Consider the following 9,959-nt stretch of genomic DNA (forward strand, 5'->3'; position numbering starts at 1 on the left):
CTTTAGCAGTGCGGAGAGCCTCCGTGACACAGAGAAGAGCAGTCTCAGTTGAATGACCAGTCTTGAAACCTGACTGGTTTGGATCAAGAAGGTCATTCTGAGAGAGATAGCAGGAAAGTTGGCTAGAGACGGCACGCTCAAGAGTTTTGGAGAGAAAATAAAGAAGGGATACTGGTCTGTAGTTGTTGACATCGGAGGGATCGAGTGTAGGTTTTTTGAGGAGGGGTGCAACTCTCGCTCTCTTGATGACGGAAGGGACATGGCCAGCGGTCAAGGATGAGTTGATGAGCGAGGTGAGGTAAAGGAGAAGGTCTCCAGAAATGGTCTGGAGAAGAGAGGAGGGGATAGGGTCAAGCGGGCAGGTTGTTGGGCGGCCGGCCGTCACAAGTCGCAAGATTTCATCTGGAGAGAGAGGGGAGAAAGAAGTCAAAGCATAGGGTAGGGCAGTGTGAGCAGGACCAGCGGTGTCATTTGACTTCATAAATGAGGATCGGATGTCGTCAACCTTCTTTTCAAAATGGTTGACGAAGTCATCCACAGAGAGGGAGGAGGGAGGGGGAGGAGGAGGATTCAGCAGGGAGGAGAAGGTGGCAAAGAGCTTCCTAGGGTTAGAGGCAGAGGCTTGACATTTAGAGTGGTAGAAAGTGGCTTTAGCAGCGGACACAGAGGAAGAGAATGTAGAGAGGAGGGAGTGAAAAGATGACAGGTCCGCAGGGAGTCTAGTTTTCCTCCATTTCCTCTCAGCTGCCCGGAGCCCTCTTCTGTGAGCTCGCAATGAGTCATCAAGCCACGGAGCAGGAGGGGAGGACCGAGCCGGCCGGGAGGATAGGGGACATAGTCAAAAGATGCAGAAAGGGAGGAGAGGAGGGTTGAGGAGGCAGAATCAGGAGATCGGAGGGAGAAGGATTTAGCAGAGGGAAGAGATGATAGGATGGAAGAGGAGAGTAGCGGGAGAGAGAGAGCGAAGGTTGCGATGGCACATTACCATCTGAGTAGGGGCAGAGTGAGTAGTGTTGGAGGAGAGCGAGAGAGAAAAGGAAACAAAGTAGTGGTCGGAGACTTGGAGGGGAGTTGCAGTGAGATTAGTAGAAGAACAGCATCTAGTAAAGATGAGGTCAAGCGTATTGCCTGCCTTGTGAGTAGGGGGGGACGGTGAGAGGGTGAGGTCAAAAGAGGAAAGGAGTGGAAAGAAGGAGGCAGAGAGAAATGAGTCAAAGGCAGACGTAGGGAGGTTAAAGTCACCCAGAACTGTGAAATACATTGGCTAAAGTTATACATTGGCTAAAGTTGTATAAATTGACAATACTGTGAACTGTCTTGGGCAAGTTATACATTGAAAATGCCTTTTATCTAGCTAGCTCAAGGTTAGCTAGTTAGCATCATTAGCCTATCTAGCTGTATTTTAGTCTGTCTTTTTGAGAGGTTTTAAAGATGGACTGATTAGCATCCCCTCTTGAGTCAACAGTGTACTTACTTTACTGCGGGAGTCTTCTCACCTCTCAACTAGGTCAGCTGTTTCAACCTGGAACACTATTCTGAGTCTCATCACCTCTCAACTAGGTCAGCTGTTTCAACCTGGAACACTATTCTGAGTCTCATCACCTCTCAACTAGGTCAGCTGTTTCAACCTGGAACACTATTCTGAGTCTCATCACCTCTCAACTAAGTCAGCTGTTTCAACCTGGAACACTATTCTGAGTCTAATCACCTCTCAACTAAGTCAGCTGTTTCAACCTGGAACACTATTCTGAGTCTCATCACCTCTCAACTAAGTCAGCTGTTTCAACCTGGAACACTATTCTCCTGCTTTGGTCTATTTCAGTCACTGCAGGAAGTCCTGAAGAGCAGGAGTGTGTGCAGGCTTTTGTCCCAGCCCAGCTCTAACACCTGAATTAAATAATCAACATACCAAATCACCCAACCTCAACCCAATTGAGATGGTTTGGGATGAGTCGGACCGCAAAGTGAAGGAAAAGCAGCCAACAAGTGCTCAGCACATGTGGGAGCTCCTTCAAGACTGTTGGAAAAGCATTCCAGGTGAAGCTGGTTGAGAGAATGCCAAGAGTGTACAAAGCTGTCATCGAGGCAAAGGGTGGCTACTTTTAAGAATCTGAAATATAAAATATATTTTGATTTGTTTAACACTTTTTTGGTTACTACATGATTCCATATGTGTTATTTCATAGTTTTGATGTCTTCACTATTATTCTACAATGTAGAAAATAGTAAAAATAAAGAAAAACCCTGGAATGAGTAGGTGTTCTAAATCTTTTGACTAGTACCCTTTATATATATTTATTTTGCTAAAAAATCTAAAAACCTGTTTTTGCTTTGTTATTATGGGGTATTGTGTGCAGATTGATAAGGGGAAAAAAACAATTTAATCAATTTTAGAATAAAGCAGTAACGTAACAAAATATGGAAAAAGTCAAGGAGTCTGAATACTTTCCAAATGCACTGTATATATGCAAAAGTATGTGGACACTCCTTCAAATTAGTGGATTCAGCTATTTCAGCCACACCCGTTGCTGACAGGTGTATAAAATCAAACACACAGCCATGCAATCTCCATAGACAAACATTGCCAGTAGAATGGCCTTACTGAACAGCTCAGTGACTTCCAACGTGGCACAGTCATAGGATGCCACCTTTCCAACAAGTCAGTTCGTAAAATTTCTTCCCTGCTAGAGCTGCACCGGTCAACTGTAAGTGCTGTGATTGCGAAGCGGAAACGTCTAGGAGCAACAACGGCTCAGCCGCGAAGTGGTAGGCCACACAAGCTCACAGAACGGGACCGCCGAGGGCTGAAGCGCGTAGATCGTCTGTCACTCACTACCGAGTTCCAAACTGAAACGTCAGCACGATAACTGTTAGTCGGGAGCTTCATGAAACGGTTTTAACTATAACTGTTAGTCGGGAGCTTCATGAAATGGTTTTCCATGGCCGACCAGCCACACACAATGTTCTTTGCAGTGATAAATCATGCTTCACCATCTGGCAGTTCGCCAGACGAATCTGGATTTGGCGGATGCCAGGAGAATGCTATCTGCCCGAATGCATAATGCCAACTGTAAAGTTTGGTGGAGGAGGAATAATGGTCTGGGGTTTTTCATGGTTCGGGCTAGGCCCTTTAGTTCCAGTGAAGGGAAATCTTAACGCTACAGTATACCGACTCCATATTAATGCCCATGATTTTGGAATGAGATGTTCGACAAGCAGGTGTCTACATACCTTTGGTCATGTAGTGTATGTAGAGTTGAAGTCGGAAGTTTACATACACCTTAGCCAAATACATTTAAACTCAGTTTTTCACAATTCCTGACATTTAATCCCAGTAAAATTCCATGTCTTAGGTCAGTTAGGATCACCACTTTATTTTAAGAATGTGAAATGTCAGAATAATAGTAGAGAGAATGATTTATTTCAGCTTTGATTTCTTTCATCACATACATACACTCAATTAGTATTTGGTAGCATTGCCTTTCAATTGTTTAACTTGGGTCAAACGTTTCAGGTAGCCTTCCACAAGCTTCCCACAATAAGTTGGGTGAATTTTGGCCCATTCCTCCTGACAGAGCTGGTGTAACTGAGTCAGGTTTGTAGGCCTCCTTGCTCGCACATGCTTTTTCAGTTCTGCCCACATATTTTCTATAGGATTGAGGTCAGGGCTTTGTGACGGCCACTCCAATACCTTGACTTTGTTGTCCTTAAGCCATTTTGCCACAACTTTGGAAGTATGCTTGGGGTCATTGTCCATTTGGAAGACCCATTTGCGACCAAGCTTTAACTTCCTGACTGATGTCTTGAGATGTTGCTTCAATATATCCACATAATTTTCCTTCCTCATGATGCCATCTATTTTGTGAAGTACACCAGTCCCTCCTGCAGCAAAGCACCCCCACAGCATGATGCTGCCACCCCCATGCTTCACGGTTGGGATGGTGTTCTTCGGCTTGCAAGCACCCCCTTTTTCCTCCAAACATAACGATGGTCATTATGGCCAAACAGTTCTATTTTTGTTTCATCAGACCAGAGGACATTTCTCCAAAAAGTACGATCTTTGTCCCCATGTGCAGTTGCAAACCGTAGTCTGTCTTTTTTATGGCGGTTTTGGAGCGGCCTTTCAGGTTATGTCAATATATGACTCGTTTTACTGTGGATATAGATACTTTTGTACCTGTTTCCTCCAGGATCTTCACAAGGTCCTTTGCTGTTGTTCTGGGATTGATTTGCACTTTTCGCACCAAAATACGTTCATCTCTAGGAGACAGAACGCGTCTCCTTCCTGAGCGGTACAACGGCTGCGTGGTCCCATGGTGTTTATACTTGCGTACTATTGTTTGTACAGATGAATGTGGTAACTTCAGGCATTTGGAAATTGCTCCCAAAGATGAACCAGACTTGTGGAGGTCTTGGCTGATTTCTTTTTGATTTTCCCATGATGTCAAGCAAAGAGGCACTGAGTTTGAAGGTAGGCCTTGAAATACATCCACATGTACACCTCCAATTGACTCAAATTATGTCAATTAGCCTATCAGAAGCTTCTAAAGCTATGACATCATTTTCTGGAATTTTCCAAGCTGTTTAAATGCACAGTCAACTTAGTGTATGTAAACTTGTGATACAGTGAATTATAAGTGAAATAATCTGTCTGTAAACAATTGTTGGAAAAATGACTTGTGTCATGCACAAAGTAGATGTCCTAACCGACTTGCCAAAACTATAGTTTGTTAACAAGAAATTTGTGGAGTGGTTGAAAAACGAGTTTTAATGACTCCAACCTAAGTGTATGTAAACTTCCGACTTCAACTGTATGTATATGTGTATATATAAGAAATAGACTGTATAGTGAGGTAATTTCCCACAGTGAAAGTTCCCTTATATGAGCTACGATGATAATATTTGTGTGAACTCCTCAGAATTGTAATCTGTGGGTGTCACTGAGTAGGCTGATCCATAGGTAAGGCTGTACTGTGCATATAAGTATGACCCCAATGCAATTCTGAAGTCTTGATGAATCCACCTTGCGATTTCAACAGTTGTTTTCTTTTTTTGTGTTAAATTTTAACCAATTATTGTATTTTGTTTAATTTATATAACAACATTCCGACCTTGTTTAGAATTATCTAGTCTAAATATGGCATGTTTCCGCTATTTTAATCCGTTTGCATCACTTTCAACGTGGGACTTTATTTTGAAGGCGAACTCCACTATTGCGGCTAATCCTTATTGTGGCTCAAAGTTCTGGAGGTGAAATGAAAGTAAACAACTATTGATTTAGAACCATGGAGAGTTACTTCAAGTCGCAAAGAAAAAACGGGAGCTTCCACCACAGCACCATTTCAACTTCAACATCATCAAATCACCTATGCTTAGTCTTAACATAGTGACAACTAAAACATACCAAAAAACGATTTAGTCGACTCTTGCTCGACTCCCAAAACACAGACGCGCAAACATGTTCTCACCAAGTCATTAGTCCTACTAGGAAGACTACATTTGCGTTCAAGAGGACATGATCCTGATGCATCAACTTAGCCTAGAAAAGGAGGTGAGGTGGGTTGTTTGTTTGCTTCACGCAGGTGTGAATGCCGAAGTCAGTTGTATGGAGCCAATTTCACACGCTATGTATTGAATTTAAAATAAAATAATTCGTAAACATGAAAAATAAAGGTGAAAATGTAAACGATTTTTCGAGGTGAAATAACTGATGTTGAAATCAAAAACCAAACAATTGAAAGCAACATTTATAGAAATGTTAACAAAAATAATGACATCAAAAACAAAACCCGAAAACTTGCAAGCAACTAATTTTAAAGCGAGAGAAAAACTCTATAACAAATGATTACAAAAATTATTTGAAAACGAATGCCCTCTGTAGCTCAGTTGGTAGAGCATAGCGTTTGCAACGCCAGGGTTGTGGGTTCGATTCACACGGGGGGCCAGTATGAAAATGTATGCACTCACTAACTGTAAATCGCTCTGGATAAGAGCGTCTGCTAAATAATGTAAATGAATGCAAAAATCGTTTTCAGTTAAACTTTCCCAACAACCAGTCCTATTGAATTCATTTTGCCTACGCTCTTGCCTGCATTTAGCACCTTTTGGTTTCGCTACTCATATCTTCGTTTTCGATGTCTGATTTTTTGCTTTTACTGCCAGTATTTTCCACTGCAAGTTTTGTTTTTTTATTTTTTTTTTCGTGAAGGGGCGGGGTTTAGACGTGAGTGACGGTTAATCTTAACCGTTCTATTGGCTACTTAACCAGATGGCCTGACGTCACCACTACGAGTCAAATCTTTCCCACCTGTGGCCACATGTTCTAAACATGGCGAACCAGTTACCAAACTTTGGCCAACAGGTAATTCATATGTTTACCTAAGTAGTTACATGGTTTGTCATTAAATGGATTAGATAAACACGCGTCTAATATCCGTACATTATTGACCCGTGAATTACAATTTTGAAGTACGTTAGCGTATTTGGCTGGCTTTGGTGTCGGACTAGCTAGCCAAAGACTGCATGCCTGTAACTTTACAGCTAGCCACTGCCAGCCGTAGTGAAAGATTTGTCCGTTTGTTGGTGGGGTTGGAAAGTAATAAAGGGATACAAAAATAAAAAGATTTGTCCGTAAGTTTGCCCAGTTTGTGTGTTAGTGAGAGAGAGAGAGAGAAAACAGTGACAACCCTAAATAGCTATTCCCATAACAATACCTGAAGCTTACACCCAATCTTGCCTGATACCAGCTGTTTGGTTGACATAATTTCAAATTAAAATGTTCATATGTCCTCACAGGCGATGGGGAGAAGCTCCTGTACAGATTTGCAGCAGGCCAAGCAACACCTTCCTCTGGATCTTGATTACTTATATTTTGTCCACCCCGTTGAGATTATATTTATCAGCTCACTAGCAAATCAAGTAGACTTGCCTCAAGAGGTAGTGTAGGTTCTCTCCAACCTGTATAGTCTAGTCAATGCTGAAATGGAAGAAAGATGTGCCCCATCAATTGTTGTTGAGTTGGAATGGCGAAATGGGACGTCCTAAACCGATTGTCAGAACAGCACCTTCGACAGCCGATTGAAATGGATCTGCCTGTACCTTGCATCGCCAAACTGCTTGGCATCTCAACACAAACTGACCAACACAAGAATGCAGGAATACGGTATCGTGGTAAGGGGAACGTACAGCCAAATGACAGACGAGGAGCTGGACAATCTGGTGGCCACAGTCAAGACAAGTTCACCACAATTAGGATGGTGAGAGAACTTCTGAAAACACTGGGTCATTGAGTCCAGTGGACCCGAGTGTGGGACTCAGTGCATTGTGTAGATGCTGCAGGAATACAGGAAAGAATGGCAAGACTTGGATGTGTTGTCAGAAGAACATTCTCTGTTCGGGGGTCCTCTTTCCCTCATACATGTGGACACCAATCACAAGTTGATCAGGTAAGCGTAGACCCGCTTCAGTTCGGGGGTACACGTTCAGTCATATAACTCATAGCCCATACAATGCTGCCTCTGTTATGTTTTACCACAAGATGGCTGATTTGGCAAGTATACAAAACTGTCCAAAATGGTCTTTCAACAGATATGGCTTTGTAATATTTGGTGGCATAGACGGCTTCTCGAGAAAGGTAAGCGATTGATCTCCCATGGTATTCAGGGTTTTTCTTTATTTTTACTATTTTCTACATTGTAGAATAATAGTGAAGACATCAAAACTATGAAATAACACATATGGAATCATGTAGTAACCAAAAAAAAGTGTTAAACAAATCAAAATATATTTTATATTTCAGATTCTTCAAAGTAGCCACCCTTTGCCTTGATGACAGCTTTGCACACTATTGGCATTCTCTCAACCAGCTTCACCTGGAATGCTTTTCCAACAGTCTTGTAGACTAGCCTACCCGCACAGCCTACAGTGAGTGAAGCTGTTGTATCGGCAAGCTGCTGGCTACACGTGCCAAGACCAGAGTGGGCACGTTTGCTATTTAACGCAAACAGTTTTTGTGACAAAACTATCGGGTAAAGTTGAAAATGTGATGGATTTTGTGGACACTAAGTCACCACACACTGATTTTGTATCGCCAACAAGTCTATTTGGTGGAAACACAACTGTTAGGAAAATGTTCATATTTTCTTTACGCAGACTTTAGAATATTCGCAAGAAAGTCTGTCGCCAATTGGATGGAAACCTAGCTATATAATCCAATGTCAATTCAATCTCTCACATGCATTGAAGAAAAGTGTTTAGAAACAGTTCAATTCAACAGGAGACGGCGAAGTAGAAGTGCCTTAGAATACTTTGACCAATTACATCTCCTTATGCTCAGAAAGGTTACAATAATAGTAATGAGTCGTGTACATTTACATTTTAGTCATTTAGCAGACGCTCTTATCCAGAGCAACTTACAGGAGCAATTAGGGTTAAGTGCCTTGCTTAAGGGCACATCGACAGATTTTTCACCTAGTCGGCTCGGGGATTAGAACCAGCGACCTTTCGGTTACTGGCACAACGCTCTTACCCACTAAGCTACCTGCCTGTAGGACAGAGGACTGGGTATGACGTTGAATGTTTCATTGTGTTGCTTCAAATGTTCTCTCGTGTGCTTTCAGGTTTGAACAGTTATGGAGGGACCGTGTGGATGGCCGGGTCAAACATATTTTACACAGTTTGGAAGATGAGGGCTCCCTTGACCTGTCAAACAGCCTTCACCTATTCTGTGCTCACTATGTATTCCTCACGTGCCTCCAAGCAGACCTAGACACCTTTACCAATGGATGGGATAAACATTCTCTGCACATTTGAGCAAAATCTGACCCACAACCAGCTATGGGAAATGGGACAAGCACAGAATCCTGTCACCTTCCCTGGCAATGTGGAGGTATAGATTTAAAGGAGCCACTATGAAAATGTAATTAAGCCTTATCTAAAAAAAAAAAAAAATGTTTTGTAAACTAACATGATTTTCCATGTTTAGGATTTAAACAACTTGGACGGGGACGATGCCTGCCTCCCAGAGGAGCATGGGAATTGTGGTCCCACAAGTGGAGTGCCCGCTGACAGCAGGATGTGACACTGCTCATAGCAGCCAAGCGACCCAACCTCACCATCTTCGAGACTAGGGACAAGATATTTATGCGTCCGTTTTGAACTATGTGCTGCTACTTATGGCTGAACGATCCTTATACCTCTGCTTGATACTGTCGCAAGGAACAACAACTGTCTGTCTAGTCCAGTAATTCTAAATTGCTGCAATGTTATGAAATGTGGTCGCAGCAAAATGACAGCAGTTGATTGGCTGATTTTCATTGGTTACTAATGTTGCGGAAAAGGTTCAGAAAGGACTTGCACGTAAAAGGGAGAAAATTCACATTGATTTAGGGGGGGGGGGGGGGGGGTAAACCCTATGGTGGGTTGGGTATAGACAGTAAAATGACAAATTTCCTGCATTCTGTGACCATTGATATGCACCTGGCCATCTCAATAGTTACTGGAGAAATGCAGCTGTCTGGGACCATTGATATGCACCTGGCCATCTCCTGGTTTTTGGAGGAATGCAGCTGTCTGGGACCATTGATATGCACCTGGCCATCTCCTGGTTAATGGAAGAATGCAGCGGTCTCTTTGTCTGTCCCTGCACCTCTGTCTGCCGGTGACACTGGACTCAGATCCTGATCAATAGTCTGGGTCAGCACAGAGATGAGGCTGACTGGACTCAACCCCTTATTATATGCACGCATGACTGTAAGTCGCTTTGGATAAAAGCGTCTGCTAAATGGCATATTATTTATTATTATTATTAATAGTCTGGGTCAGCACAGAGATGAGTCTCTATGCAGCCGAAACCACCTCTGAATACTCTCTCTGCTGAACACAAAGTGAACATTAGCTGGAAATAGAGACAAGGGAAAAGAATTAACTGATTTGACCAATTTTGAATGTCTCTAGCTGAA

At 42.6% G+C, this 9,959-nt stretch overlaps 1 long non-coding RNA gene across 1 annotated transcript; it reads left to right on the forward strand.

Moving 5' to 3' along the window:
- The first annotated feature begins 6,299 nt into the window (after nucleotides 1–6,299).
- Nucleotides 6,300–7,635, forward strand: LOC311149065. Its single transcript, XR_014614995.1, has 3 exons — nucleotides 6,300–6,361; nucleotides 6,796–7,445; nucleotides 7,588–7,635. It is a non-coding gene; the product is annotated as an uncharacterized lncRNA (long non-coding RNA).
- Nucleotides 7,636–9,959: the final 2,324 nt, after the last annotated feature.

The sequence above is a fragment of the Coregonus lavaretus genome, assembly GCF_964263955.1.
Source record: "Coregonus lavaretus genome assembly, chromosome: 21".
Lineage (NCBI taxonomy): Eukaryota > Metazoa > Chordata > Actinopteri > Salmoniformes > Salmonidae > Coregonus > Coregonus lavaretus.